The sequence below is a fragment of the Plecotus auritus genome (genome assembly GCF_963455305.1).
Source record: "Plecotus auritus genome assembly, chromosome: 1".
In the NCBI taxonomy this organism is placed as follows: domain Eukaryota; kingdom Metazoa; phylum Chordata; class Mammalia; order Chiroptera; family Vespertilionidae; genus Plecotus; species Plecotus auritus.
The window spans coordinates 166248342-166264455 of NC_137770.1; the positions used below are offsets into that span (position 1 = coordinate 166248342).

The 16114-nt window shown below is 42.2% G+C and overlaps 1 protein-coding gene across 27 annotated transcripts in view; it reads right to left on the reverse strand.

The window, feature by feature from the left end:
* The window catches only part of ZMYND11 (zinc finger MYND-type containing 11), a 138855-nt gene extending 125142 nt beyond the window's left edge, over positions 1 to 13713 (reverse strand). For 6 of the 27 annotated variants that reach the window (XM_080647211.1, XM_080647199.1, XM_080647220.1 and 3 more), the window contains exon 1: positions 12789 to 12898. The gene's annotated coding sequence lies outside the window, so the exon portion shown is untranslated. Of the gene's footprint in view, positions 1 to 11107; positions 11211 to 12788; positions 12899 to 13271 lie in introns of those variants that run through there. The other 21 variants (XM_080647207.1, XM_080647219.1, XM_080647193.1 and 18 more) reach the window with 13 other exon arrangements.
* Between the last annotated feature and the right edge of the window lie 2401 nt (positions 13714 to 16114).

The following is a 16114-nucleotide window of genomic DNA, read 5'->3' on the forward strand; positions in this document are numbered from 1 at the left end:
TATTGTTTTCTAAAATAATCCCATCTCATCAGCATTTAAAATGGCCACAGCCTAAGACATGGCTCAACTCTGAAAGTAGCCAGAATAGCACCGAGAGAGCTCACATTCATCATGCCTCCTTGGCTAACCTTGATACAGCTGGCGAATAACTTCCTTCACTTATGACTACATTTCTCAACTTTCTCCCTTTGTTTCTGAAGGTGGGGTGGGCAGGATAATACGTGTTACTCTCTAGTCTGAGGAGCAGGTTTCCATAAAAAGGGAGAGAGAAAAGAGCGAAAATAATTCACTTGATAAGATTCTGCTTCAGCCTTTTTCCTCTCATAGAATAACTGCCCTCCTCCTAAGTAATATATAACGTGTAATACTTGGTAAAGTATAAAATTCATCCCTAAATATATCAAAACATAACTTTCATGTAGAAATATTAACAATGGTAAACTAACAATATATGTGTGTTCTTATTAAACTCTATAAATATTTATATTTTAAAAATAGTAACTTAACAAGCTAATACAAATGCTATTTAAGCACATCCAACACTAGTTTTAACCATAATTAAGAGACAGTCAAGGGTATCTCATAGCTCCCTACCCATCAACTCTTTCATTATTCTATGCTCTACTACCCAGGCCATTTAATCAGTCAGCATTTATTTACATTAAACAACAATTTTGGTTGTTAGGAGTACATATGCTGTGGGAGTGCAGAAAGGTAAAGAAAAGGTTGTGTTCCTTTACCTCAACTTGTAGGATCGTTATAATTTCCCTGAAGAACTGACATTTAACCTGAGGCCTCTAGGATATATAGAATTAGTCAGCAAGGTAGAAGCAAAGAAAGATTAGATAAAGGTAGTACAGGAAACAAGAGGCCAGTTTATGTGAAGTTTCATACACCATTATAAAGGACTTGAGACTTTAACCTAATGGCAATGGGAAGTCACTGAAGAATTCAGCAGGTCAGAGGGATTATACTCCCAACAGCTATTTAAGCTTAGAAATTTAGTCTGTACTACCCATGGTAATTCCATCTTTCTGATCACCTGATATCAAACTCAGCACCTGCTGTATGCCTCAATGAAGGAAAAGTGTGATAGAGCTACTTTTAGGACAGATGTTAGACTAAAACCATTCAAAATATTATGAGACCTGGCTGGTGTGGCTTAGTTGGCTGGGCATTGTCCTGTGCACAGGTGGTTGCTGGTCTGATTCCCAGTCAGGGCAAATGCCCAGGTTGGGGGCTCAATCCTCCATAGGGGGTGTGGAGGAGACAGATGACTGATGCTCCACGCTCACATTGATGTTTCTCTCTCAAAATCAATTTTAAAAAACTTTAAAATATATATATCACGAATGACAGAATTAAAATCCATTGGGGGGGAGAGGAAGGGGGAGTGCATGAAGAGAGATTTACAATTACATCTTACTACCTAGTAGCAAATTCCAGGCCGCAGTGCAGGAAGAGCCTGAACGAAGCCTGTCGCCTCCTGAGTTGAGGAGACTGAGCAGAGACTACAAGGGAGCACCCGTATGACTGTCAGCTGATTTCTCAACAGAAACTATGCAGGCCAGATGGGAGTGGCAAGAAATATTCAAAGTGATGAATAGCAAGAACCTACAACCAAGATTACTCTACCCAGCAAAGCTATCATTCAGAATTGAAGGGCAGATAAAGAGCTTCACAGATAAGAAAAAGCTAAAGGAGTTCATCACCACCAAACCAGTATTATATGAAATGCTGAAAGGTATTCTTTAAGAAGAGGAAGAAGAAGAAAAAGGTAAAGATAAAAATTATGAACAACAAATACGTATCTATCAACAAGTGAATCTAAAAATCAAGTGAATAAAAAATCTGAGGAACAGAATAAACTGGTGAATATAATAGAATCAGGGGCATAGAAAGGGAGTGGACTGACAATTCTCGGGGGGGGGGAGGGGAAGGGGTGTGGGGGATGCAGGAAGAGACTGGACAAAAATCCTACACCTATGGATGAGGATGGGGGGTAAGGACAGAGGGTGGGGTGGGAACCGGGTGGAGAGGAGCTATGGGGGAAAAAAGAGGAACAATTTTAATAATCTGAACAATAAAGATTTATTAAATTTTAAAAAAAGATCAGAGACTAGTGGCCAGTTTTGTAGACCCTAAACTTTTAAGTTCTATGAATCAGACTTCAGATCCTCTTCCCTCCCTATTACTTATGATATTCAGGATTATTCTATGAAATGGTACCTCTAGTTAAGAACAAATACTGACTCATAATAGCAAACCTTTTAACATTTCCACTCTATTCCTCAAGGTAAAATTTTACAAAATATTCCATTTAAAATGCAACCCTAACAGCACCAATTGATATAATTATTGAATGTATCTGGTAATCTAAAACTGAGGAAATTATGTATATTTCAGAAAAAAATCTGACTTAACACAATTTAAAAACAGATAAAACTTTGTTTAGTCACCTGAGTATAACTAGAAAGAACAGTATAAAGACATCAGTTGGAAATCAGCTGTGGATAGCCTGTGTCGTATGCTCAGAAGAGCAAATGAAATACGGCTGAGACTTTGTTAGAGACTCCAGCTGAGGCCTCCCTGAGCCACTCCCTCCTCGACATCCCATCTGCTATGTAAAACTGATGGACAGTGCATCAGAGATGAAGAGAAACCGTGGTCATTATCAGGCACTCCACAGGTATCCAGAGCCACTGTGATGGCTCAGCATGGAAAGGTGTAGACATTGGTCATCAAAGTGACAGGGCTTCTTCCCTCATACTCTTCTGGTACTCAGCTAAGACAATGAGTCTGTCCCTGCAATGCTCATGTCTCTGGGGAACCACCTGAAAGTGGAAATGACACCCTCAATCTGGAAGAATACCAAGGATCACCTGAAATCCAGACAAAGGCCAGGGTTAGCCAGACTAATAAGGGCCTGAAAAACTTTCGCGTGTGGTCTCAAGCCTGCCTGCAGACACAACCCATGATGGTTGGCATGACTGTCTAGGGAAAGACATCCAAGTTCTTCTGAAACCTGTCAGCGTCGAAAGCTTACTCCAGCACCAGCAGGAAATTTAGGCCACTGCTCAAATTACAGAAAAGCCCAGAGACAATGAAACTGAGTGGCAGTTTATCTCCTGAATATCGTTCACCTCAGACCTGATGTAGGACTATCAGGAAACCCCAACCAACCCTACCTCTGATATCCACTTTCCATGACCAGTAGAGCAACAATATAGGAGCATTTTAGAGAAACAAAAAAAGACTCAAGGTTTTCCTCTAACAAGCATTTATTTTTCAGGCTGTTAACCCTCTAAAGAAACTTCATGAAGCCCTATCTGGTTTGGCTCAGTGGATAGAGCATCGGCCTGCGGACTTAAGGGTCATGGGTTCGATTCCAGTCAAGGGCACATGCCTGGGTTGTGGACTTGATCCCCAGTGTGGGGCATGTGGGAGGCAGCTGACCAATGATTCTCTCTCATCATTGATGTTTCTGTCTCTTTCTCCCTCTCCCTTCCTCTCTGAAATAAAAAAAAAAAATACAACTACTGCAGCTAAGGCTTACAACAGTGTATTTTTCATTAGGATTTGTTTAAAATATACAAATGAACTGAGAAAGTCTAATTTTAAATTAGATTGGTGTTGTTTAGCTTTTAATTCACTTGAAAATCACTGAGACTAAAGTTAGCAATCCTAAAATAAAATTTAACTTTCAAATTATTCAAATGAAAGTTTCTTACCTGAAACAATCCAACATGAATACTGATCACAAGCAAGAGGCTTCTTAACATTATGTGTGTAGAATATCTGTGTTCAGAATCCTATGCTATATCATAAAAGCCTAATATGCCAATTGCCCCCTCAGATGGTTGTTTGACCAGGAGACTGGGAGTTCGACCGCTCACTATGATGTGTGCTGACCACCAGGGGGTGGCACGGAACATGGTGGGCATCGGCGACGCAGCTCTGGCAGCAGACAGCAGTGGAGGCGCTGCCCGCCCCGACAAGAGCGGGACCGCAGTGGGATGGTGGAACAGGTAAGCGGACAGCGCCAGGCCAAGGCGGTGCAAGCGGGGGCCCAAACGCCTCGCCAATCGCCCCGCAAACGGCGACCAGTGGTGGCAGCGGGGGGCGGGGCCACCACCCAGCTCCCAGGCGCTGAAGGAGCCAGGTGGGGGGCCCAGCCCCGATCAATCCCCCCACAGGCAGATGGTGGAGCAGGTGAGGGTGCTGCCTCAGGCCAAGGCAGGGCTGCAGGGCTGCAAGGCTGGGGGCGCAAGCTGGGGCCCGATCTGCACAGGCCACCCGGAGGGACCCCACCCATGCATAAATTCATGCACTGGGCCTCTAGTAGTAAAATAACTGGGTACAGTATTTCAAAAATAAAACATACCAGGTATTTTGACATAATACTCAATGTGATTTTTTAAAATATATTTTTATTGATTTCAGAAAGGAAGGAAGAGGGAGAGAGAGAAACATCCATGATGAGAGAGAATCATGGATCAGCTGCCTCCTGCAAGTCCCCCACTGGGGATCCAGCCCACAACCCGGGCATGTGCCCTTGACCAGAATCGAACCTGGAACCCCTCAGTTCACAGGCTGACATTCTATCCACTAGGCCAGTGGTCGGCAAACTGTGGCTCACGAGCCACATGCGGCTCTTTGGCCCCTTGAGTGTGGCTCTTCCACAAATACCACGTGCGGGCACGCACGTACAGTGTGATTGAAACTTCGTAGCCCATGCGCAGAAGTCGGTTTTCGGCTCTCAAAAGAAATTTCAATCGTTGTACTGTTGATATTTGGCTCTGTTGACTAATGAGTTTGCCGACCACTGCACTAGGCCAAACCGGCCAGGGCTTAATGTGATTATTTTTAAACACTGTTAAGTACAGTAGGAAAATAGGTCACCTTAAATTATATGTCCTCTACAATTTAAAAAAACAAAATTTCTAATGATCCAAAAATATTTTAAATATATTAATGGAACTTTCCCACCTCCAAAATTCGTCTCACTTATTTCTACTGAAAGAACTGGTCAAACAAACTAGGTATATTTTATATTAATTCAAGAAGGACTCCATGTTAAAAATCAAAATTAAAGACTTGATCTCCTAAACAGCATTTTTCAGACACAGTTTTGAGAGGGGGAAAGAAAGAATCAACAAGCAGACAAATCAGTCTATAAAAAAACTAAAAAGTTCATAATGGCTTTCAAGTTCAGTTTCCCCATGCAAGAGCATTCCCCATGCTAGCCTTCATTAATAGAATATGTTTTAAAATCTTTCCAGAGCTATTTAATGAGGTCATATTTACTATGTAACATCCCCATTGATGAGTATCAGCATGATGTGAATATGTGAATGCTACAACTCAGTTGATCTATTTCTCTCTTCACCATATGCTTCTCATATTTTAGATGGTAAACACCTACAAAACTCTGAAGTCTTCACACTTAGAGCAACTTTCAAGTAATTAGTTATTTCAATACAAACTGAACTTATCCAACAGAGGGAATGCTAAAGTGTTCTTGCTATATGACCCCCCTTCTCCTACAGCAAAAACACTTTAGTGTTGGAGTTAATTCCGAATATTTTCCAACATTTCTCTCCTATACATATTAAAATAAAGTTGTAGGTTCCTCCCCTTCTACCCCATGCCAAGTATCTTCATAATACTAGCTGCAAAAAGTGACAAGAATAAAGTAAGCCAATTATAGACACTTGTTCTTAGATTGCCAGTGAAACTGGAATTAAGCAGAACTTTATGTATGTATGGAACATTCTGATTACCAGGAGATTTCTAATATTCCTTTTCTTTCCACCTCCTACTTTTGTATAAAGAGTGAGCTTAGTTTTACTTTTTATTATCCCCGTTTGGCAGACTTGTAAATAAAAGCACATTTGGGAGATGAAGGTGGTATCAGTACAAAGATTCAAGGACTTAGAGAATCTTAGGAGACAGAGCAGCCATAGGTTTTGGTAGTCATACACTTGAATTCAAATATTCACTTGATCATGTATTCTGAGTGACCCTCAGACTTCACCCTCCTAAGTCTGTTCTCTTAATATAAGTTATAGGACAGTTATGATTATACTGTAATATTGGAATTTATCATATACTCACACTAATACTACTTCCCTCATGCTGTTGTGAGAAAGAAATAGAGTACGTAAATTGCCTACTATAGTAGGTGCTCATTAAGAGTCACCTTTTTTAAAAAAAAAAATGGTGCTGCCACAAGCAACATTTATAATGACACACAGCTTTCTAAAAACTGCTTATATAGATTTCTAATGGGAACTAATGTGCTTACACAGTCAAATTAAAATGTATTTATGCCATCTTAAAAAACAGCATTTTAATCCCAACTGTAAAATATTCCAATCTCAATACAAATCCATTAAAATATACATACATACACACACACACCTTTTAGTGTTTGGATAAATGTTTGAACTAGGAAAGAATCATCTTTCTTCAAATTATAAAATATTTTAAATATATTAATGGAACTCTCCTACCTCCAAAATTCGTCTCACTTATTTCTACTGAAAGAACTGGTCAAACAAACTAGGTATATTTTATATTAATTCAAGAAGGACTCCATGTTAAAAATCAAAATTAAAGACTTGATCTCCTAAACAGCATTTTTCAGACACAGTTTTGAGAGGAGAAAAGAAAGAATCAACAAGCAGACAAATCAGTCTATAAAAAAACTAAAAAGTTCATAATGGCTTTCAAGTTCAGTTTCCCCATGCAAGAGCATTCCCCATGCTAGCCTTCATTAATAGAATATGTTTTAAAATCTTTCCAGAGCTATTTAATGAGGTCATATTTACTATGTAACATCCCCATTGATGAGTATCAGCATGATGTGAATATGTGAATGCTACAACTCAGTTGATCTATTTACTTAGCATATCTGATCAAACTAGAAAAAAAAAAAATCAAAAATATTAAGTGGGTCCACATTTCACTTAAATGCTTAGAAAATATATGGAGAACATAAAAATTACTAATCATAACTAAGGTTTTTTTTTTTAATCCTCAGGTAGTTAATATAGTGAAATCACAAAGTTCAAAATCATCATCGTTAAGACCTCAAAAATATTTTTCATTCAAATACAATGTATCTTAACTCACATACATCATACACTTTCTTCTGTCACATTGCATTGCACTTGTTTCAATAATGATGCTACCTAGCAAAACTCTAGTACATAGTACAGTTTCAATAAATAACTGTTTAATAAATGAATAACATCTTAAAACATATTCTACCCATTGTAAAAACATAACATTTTAATGTGATCTTATGAATCGGATCAATTATGAAGTAACTTGAACTATAAAGTATTTATTTAAAACAAAACTAGTTTACCTATTATCCTATATAATAAAAGGGTAATATGCAAACTGACTAAATGGTGGAATGACCAGTCACTATGACGCACACTAACCCCCTAGTGGGATGCAGGAGCTGCCCCCTAGTGGTCAGTGCACTCCCACAGGGGGAGCGCCATTCAGCCAGAAGCCCTGAGCCGGGCTCAATACTGGCGAGTGCAGAAGCGGTGGCAGGAGCCTCTCCCACCTCTGCGGCAGCGCTAAGGATGTCCAACTGACGGCTTAGGCCAGCTCCTAAGCCGTCAGCCAGACATCCCCAGAGGGCTCCTGGACTGCAATAGGGCGCAGGCTGGACTCAGGGACCGCCCCCCGCCCCTGCCAAGTGCACAAATTTCATGCACTGGGCCTCTAGTACTTAAATATTACTCAATTCACACAAAAAAATAAAAAAACTGTAAACATTTTCAGGAACAGACATTTTCCAACTAATGTATACCAGCACATAATGGGAACTTCTCATCACTGAATAGACATGAGTCAATATGATCCCTTATAAATGCTCATATAACAGTATTCCATTGCCTTTGCATTTTTCTTTAATTTCACATAAAGTTAGGCAAACACTTAGCCATTTATTGAACAGAAAATATACCCCAAAAAATAAAATGGAAGATTAACTAAATGTATAAATAGTTACCAGATCCATATAAATCATATTGTTTATAAAACTGAATTAAATATCTAGAAATTTCCCTACTAAGCACATAATGTATACACGAATATTTTTTATTTTCCAAATAATTTTTTTTATTTTACAGACTATTTACTTGCATTTGTAAGTAATTTTGATGTTAAACATTGTACAGCATTTTCACAATAGAAACTAAATAAAGAGTTTTCTAAGTAGAAAAATCAGTAATAGCAAGCACACACACATGCAAAAAGATCTTCCCTTAAGGCAGTACATATATGTTTAAAATATTAGTTAAGAGCCCTGACCGGTTTGGCTCAGTGGATAGAGCATCGGCGTGCGGACTGAAGGGTCCCGGGTTTGATTCTGGTCAAGGGCATGTACCTGGGTTGCAGGCACATCCCCAGTGGAAGGTGTGCAGGAGGCAGCTGATCGATCTTTCTCTCTCATCCATGTTTCTAACTATCTATCCTCTCCCTTTCCTCTCTAAGAAATCAATAAAATAAAATTAAAAAAACTATAAAAAAATAAATAAAATATTAGTTAAGACATGATTATTCAAAGACTATACTACTGGATATTTTTATTTTTCTCTCCCTCCCTCTCATTATCATCATTTTTATGATTTTACTTCTTGTTACAGGGATTTTGTTATATGAATCACATTCTCTCACAAAACTCCTAGTTCATTCACTTCTCATTAGAGAGTGTGTGCGCTAGAATGGGGGTGTGTTATCAGGAGGTGGAACCTTCCATAATTAAAAGGAAGACTGATGTTTTAAGATGATCATGTGGGACAGTGTTTGTAAAGAAATTTGCACAGTGGCTGAGACATGGTAAATGTACAATATGTGATGCATATTATCATCATATACTTATTTTGTATAATAAACCTGTGAATAACAAAACATTTCTAAAATCAAGGCCAAAGAAGGACGTGTGAAGAACCTTCAGATCACTAGTGATCTTTACAGAATCACTGCACCAAAGCAGATTTAAACTGTTTTGAAAAGTTGACAACACTAGTGCAAGGAAGTAACAAAGTTATCTAAGTCTTGGCCTGTGTTGCTGAGTGGAAAGACCATCAGCCCAAGCACTGAAGGTTCTCTGGTTCGATTCCTGGTCAAGGACATATACCTGGGTTGTGGTTCACTCCTGCCCGGGGTAGGGGGGTGTGCTGGAAGTAACCAGTTGATGTTTCTCTCTCTCTCTTTCTCTTTTCTCCTCCTCCCTCCCTCCCTCACTCTCTGAAAGGCAAAGGAAAAAATATCCTCAGATAAGGATTAACAAAAACAACAAAAAAGTTATCATGCAAGAGATACAGGCAAAAATTAAACTCACATCAGTTGTTTTTTACTTCTCAAAATTCCTAGTACTAGTAAAAATGTTGGTGAGGGATTAGTTTCACAATGATCAAATGAAGAGGTGCCAAGCAGTGTTTCTTTATTTAGAAAGTCCATCTGCTTCAAGCAAATATAAAACATACAACCTGAAGCAGTTACAGATAGGGTGACAGATACGGGAAAAGACAAAAATATTCATTTAAAACCAATGGTTAAAATAAGAATGTTCACACTATGTACTTCAATTACCTATATTCTTCATCAAATATTAAGAAGTAATGCTAGGCAGTTGCCGGGGCTGGAGAGAGGAGATGGGGAGTTAAGTGTTGAATGGATATGGAGTTTCAGTTTTACAAGATGAGAAGAGCTATGGAGATGAATGGTGGTTATGGCTGCACAACAATGTTAATGTATTTAATTATCGCTGAATTTGAATATGGTTAAGATGGCAAATTTTATGTTATGCATATTTTACGAATTTAAAAAAGTTAAAGTAATCACAGAAATATCCTTAAAATTGTTTCAAGTAAATGAGACCCAAGAAATATAACATGTTTATTTTCTAACCTTCTGAGATAACTAAAAAGGAAAAAGATTCAGAGGTATGCTACGACAGTCAAACTCAAATTAGTAAGGCAATAAAATAATTTCAGAGCTTCACACCTTTCCACATTAAAGTCTCAGTAACACTGAATTTGTCTCAAATGAACTGAATTAGTCTATAGTCATTTATAAGTCAATAACCCTATAGTACAATTACTATTATTTTCCAGATGAGGAAACTGACACCAGGCATGACAAGTTTAAGTAATTTGTCCAAGATCACTTTGCTAGTAAATAACAGAGGTGAGATTCAAACCCAAGCCATCTAGCCTCCACTTATGCTACTTCTCTAATGTCAAAAAAAAATCTACCCTCTAAAAGTATTCAATGTGAAGTCCAAATTAAGGTTTTCAAACAGTGAAAAGTTTTTAACTATCTTAAGTCTGACTATCCATTTTCTCCTTAATGTTTTTTTCTAGATATACTCTTTGCTTGTTTTTCCATGTGGAATTCAACTGAAAGATATAGTAAGTAAAGAAAATCTGAAGCCAGAGGTTTAGGGCTCTCAGTAGTATTAGACTGCATTTGATACTTCCATTACAAATGTTAAAATTCTTAATTAACTTCATTTAGTTGTCTCAGTTAAGGTATGCCAAAGGGTATGAATGTTTCTATTATACACTATCTGAACAACCCTTAAAGGAAAAGGGGATAGGGTTACAAAAGGGTGAGAGTTCAAATAAACACATGTCAATTCATAGAAACATGCAAGATGACATCCACTTAAAGTACCAAGGTAATGATATCCTAGGAATATTTAGTTTGAACTAAGGAGCTAAATTTTAACATTTAAATTTATATTGATTTTTTTTTTGTAAAGCTGGAGGCACTTTCATGCATTTTTTAAACACCTTGTAACAGGTAACTGCAAAAATAAGTCACCCAATTACAGAATGTAAAAGGGAGATTCAGTTTTCATATGAAAAACAACTAGGACAAAAAAGTGCATGCAAAAAATAAAAATCCAGTTAATCACCGGTAGAGTTAAGCAAGAAAAAATTTTATTGACTGTCATAATCACATCCCATATTTTCTAATCCTTTATTCTCTAACCTGACCATCTTATAAAGAGTCCAACAAAATAATGACTGTACCCAGCACTAGTTAGCCAAAGACAAGAAAAATTACACACCTGTACAAAACTCGTATTTCTTTTTAATCCTCATCCGATGATATGTTTATTGTTTTTAGAGAGAGAGGAAGAGAAACATCAGTCGGTTGCCTCCCGTAAGCACCTGGACCGGGATCAAACCCAAAACTTAGATATGTGCCCTGAACTGGGAATCCAAACTAAAACCTTTTGGTTTATGGGAGGACACTCCAACCAACTGAGCCACCCGGCCAGGGCCAAAACTCGTATTTTATCTCCTGCTTTGTGTACAAATTAGAATTCCAAATAATCAAAGGTGACTTTGCTAACCAGAAAGCACTCAAATTCCTCAAGTACAACCAAGACTATCTGATACCCTGATAACTTCCAACGATTAATATGAATCAATGACCCAAAACCCCCAAAAGGTTATGTATGCATCCCATAATTACTATGCTACAACTACATTTTTTCAGTTTAAAAGAAAGTAAGTAAATGTTGTACTTTGTGCCTTTCAACCGACAGATTAAATTATTTTTAAGCAAGCTCTTGCCTCCATGGACAGGGCCTACTACAGGATGCAGAACACCTGGGTGAGGCAGACCAGAGGACCCAGTACGGACACCTCAGAGAGTCAGGTGGGCCTCTCCACCATCAGGCACTGGTCCCTTGCACAGGCTATCTGGGCACCTGCTTTAAGCTCACAGACACACTATGTATATATGCAGACCCGGCATCATGGACATACCGTATGTAACACAGGGTATCACATGCCCACAACAGGTACTATTCAGACACCATACATAACACAGGGCACCATGGTACCACGTGCACACTGGGCACCATGTCCACACCAAGTATCATGAACACAGCATACATAACAGCGGGCACCCTGGACACACCGGGTATCACGAGCAAGGCGTGTATATAACACCAAGCGCCATGCACAATCGGGGACACTGAGTTCATGCCCACACGCATAAACACCAGGCACACCCCCGGAACCAGGCCCACACCGTAAAGCGCCTTCACAGCTGGCCCAGGAGAGGCGTGAGGGGCAGTCCACGTGGAACTTGGGTCCCCGGGACGCTCCAGGAGCCCCCCGCCCGGCAGAGGCTCTCTGGACGCCCCGTGGAAGTGGTGGCCCCCGCAAGCAGTCCCGGGGCCTGAAGGGCCTGCTGAGGAGGCGAAAGCCGCGCTGACCCCAACCGCGGGGGACGCGGACCCAGCCTCGCCTGGATCTCTGGGGACCGCCAGCCCAGCCTCGGTCATGGCTCCCAAAAAACGAACCGCGACTGCAAACGCCCCCTCCCGCCCTCCTCACACTCACAGGGCCGCGTTCCGGAGGACCTCAAAGCGCGTCCGCGGGCCCCAAGGCCTGGCCGCGCGAGGAGGGCGGACCTGGCGTGCGATGCTCACGCGACACCCCGGCTTCCCCGCCCGAGTAGGCCCCGAGCCGTCTCCCCCCTCCGGGCCTTCCCTCCCGGCCCACCGCAGGCGAGGGGGCGCCGACGGGACCCCCGCAAGCCCGGGCCCGCCGCACACAAAGCTCCGCGAGCAACTCAGGGCCATTCGCGAGAGGGCGAGCGGCGGTCACACCCGCTCGGAGCCCTGAGAGGTTGCAGCCCAGCCCGGGTTCCACAAAGCTCGGCGCCAACGCCACGGACGCGCCAGCCACGACGCCCCCGCCCGCGCCCCCATGCCTGCCGCACAGCCTTCCTACCATTATGCTCCGGTCCTGGCCTCCGCCGCGGTGCCCGCCCTCCCCTCCGCGCCCGGCCCCGCCGCCGCGCCGCCTCCCCCCGGGTCTGGGCCGCGGGCGAGGGGGGGGGGGGGCGCCGGCCTCAGCCTCCGCCCCCGCGGGCTCGCCCTCCCGGCTCTCCACCACCCTCCTCTCCGGCTCCGCAGGCCCATCCTCCGGCTCTCCCCGCCGCCCTCTTTCCGCGCGCCCGGCCTTCCCCTCTCCACGGTGTCTCCCTGGCTCCACGGGCCAGGCCTCCCTGGAGTCTCCCCGCCGCCCTCCTCCTCGGTTCCCTGGGCCGGGCCGCACGCTCTCCCCGGCGTCTCCCGCCGCCCCCGGCCGCTCAGCGCTTCAGGGCGCCATGTTTACAGCCCGCACCTCGGCGAGCGCGAGCCCGGCCAGGAAAGCACGGCGGCCGGGGGGCCGGCAAGGCCAGGGACGCGGAGGCCCCGCCGCAGGACTTACGGGGTCTCTTTGCCGAGCGGCGGGCCCGGGCGGGGCGGGAAGTTGGGGCGCCGCCGCCGGGAAAGTTTCCGTCCTGCGAGGACGCGGCGCTGTTCACATGGCGGTGTGTGCGCGGGCGGCCGCTCGCGGGCCGCCTCCTCCACCTCCGCCCGCCCCCGGACTTTATTGTGCGGCGCCGGCCGCGCAGCGCGCTGGGCTCGGGCTCCCTCCCGGCGGCCGGCGCGGTGCACGCCCACACCCACCTTCCCTCCGTCCTGTCCGCGGCGCCTCTACCCGAATTTGTTCCAGCATATTCTCACATCGCCGCACATGCACTTCGCAGCCCCACACGTGGAAGCGACGTACGTGCCGGCGCGCGGGCGCGGAGCGGCGCACAAAGGTCCCGGCCCGCATTGTTCCGCGCGCGGCCCGCGGGGCTGGCGCCCGCCCGCCCGCGTCCGTCTCCGGTCCGAGGGACTTATTTTATCGCGTGCAGCGAGGCAAATTGCAGAGCCTTTGCGAAGCGTTCATTTTTACGTTAACCAAATTGGGAAAGTGGTTTTAGTATCTTTTTAATTCTGTCCTCAAAGAGAATTGCAGGGCTATGCTAATTCCTCATTCTATACATACACACATAGGACTTCGAAAAAGAACAGGACCACCCATTGTCAATTAGACAAAAACACTACAAATTTGTGCAAAGAGAACGAGGTTATCTTTCTTAGTTTGTCATTCTAGATCTAACCAGAGAAGATCCCAATATATGGTTTAAGAAAGTCTCAAAGATAAGCCTACTTTTACAGGTTCTACATATTTTCCAAAAAAAAACAACAAAACCTTTCTTTCTCCACTAGGAGTTTGGATGGAAAGCCTATCAACCAAAATTTCTTGCTCTGATTCTCATTGGACATAGGTACCTGAAAATCATTGGGAAGAGTCTGTCCAAGTAATTTTGGGATTATAATCCAGTTTATCGATCTGTTGTGTTTTTTTTAACACTGGTCTCTAAGACTCAGAAATTAGAAATAAATGGGTGATATTTGAATAGGTGTTCCATGATGTACACCAGTCAAAAGAGCAATTATTCAGCCATCGATAGCCCTAGTTCTGATACATCACAAAGAGTTTTTGGTTATCTCAAGGAACATCACAAAATAATTTTAACTTATTTTATTTTTTCAGATAAATAAAATGCAGCAGATGGGTTAAAGGGTTTCACATAAAATCAAGCCAGACCTAGTTTGAGTGCTGGACCAGGAATTCTAACAATAAACAGCTTTAAGCACATCACCCTTTTTTAAAGTCATCTATAAAACAAGACTGTATGGCTCCACATTATTTCACTGTGGCAACATCATATATGTATAAAAGAAAGCTTACCTTTTAGGAAAGAAGTGACTGCATAACTATCTCAGGAAGATGCAAAGTTTGTCCCCTCCTTCCAGCACACATTTCCCCTACTCATTCTTCAGTTTCTGTCAATTGTTACTTTTTTCCAAAAAGGACCTTTGTGAGCCCCCAATGTAAATTGGCCCTCTATTTTTCTCCATAACACAAAATTGTTTGTAATGATATGTTTACTTTAGTGTTTAGAAACTGATGGGAGGGTTTGTTCTGCATAGCATATCCAGGCTTCCAATAAATGTGTTAAATGCCACAGATAAAATTGGTGGTCTCATTGTACTTGACAGAGCACTGTCTCTAGATATTAGTGTTTTGCTCTTAAATAACTTAATACCCGTAGTTCTGTCACTCAAGCATTGTAGTCCTTCTAAATGCATATTAATTAAAACCACATGTTAATTAGATGATGTTATAGTTAGGCTAATAGTTCAAGACTTTGGAGTAAAGGATCTTATAAATGCAGTTCCCCCAAACCCTGGGAGAAGCCATGTAATGTTCTTCCTGCTCACTGGGTGCATGTGTGTGGGTGTGTTCATAAAACAGAAGAGGTATATATACCTGAGCGTTTTGAAGCACATTAGTACACTTTTCTCCTTTGCATATCCATGCATGAAGTCCCTAAGGCATTCATGTACCTTGGAGGGCATTAGGATGGTCAGAGCAAGAATGTACATAGAAGGAAAGTTAATATTAAGGTGCTGACACTCCGAATAGGAAATTTTAATCTGCAAGACAATTGGATTGCAAACATGGCTTTGTTGAGAGATAACACAATTCTCTAAATTATTTTCTTTTTCATTTTCAACATATTTAGAAACAGGTCTGGTGAAGCAGACCACTGAACTTCAGCACCCAGGATCAGGACTGGGGATGAAATTAAGGAAGAAAGGAGGCAGAAAGCTGGTAGTGGGGTATGTAACTACCCATGGTTAGGCACTTTTGCCAAATACTTGGAACTCAGAAATATTTGGCATTCAGAACTAGTTGATGAATTAACGAATGCTGCTCATCACAATTTTATGTAATATCAATAAAATCAAATGAAAATAAGATAAAAATCCAACATTAGAGACTGACAGTTGAAAAGGAATATTAAATTACATATGCATATGATTTCCATTTTGTTAAATATTAGAAGGAAGAAAACGACAACAATGTATATTTCTTTGGGTTACAGGCATTTTCTTTTTTTAAAAAATCTTTGTTCAGCCGAAACCGGTTTGGCTCAGTGGATAGAGCGTCGGCCTGCGGACTGAAGGGTCCCAGGTTCGATTCCGGTCAGGGGCATGTACCTTGGTTGCGGGCACATCCCCAGTGGGGGGTGTGTAGGAGGCAGCTGATCGATGTTTCTCTCTCATCGATGTTTCTAGCTCTCTATCCCTCTCCCTTCCTCTCTGTAAAATATCAATAAAATATATTTTTAAAAAAAAAAAATCTTTGTTCATAATCAGGTAAAAGAT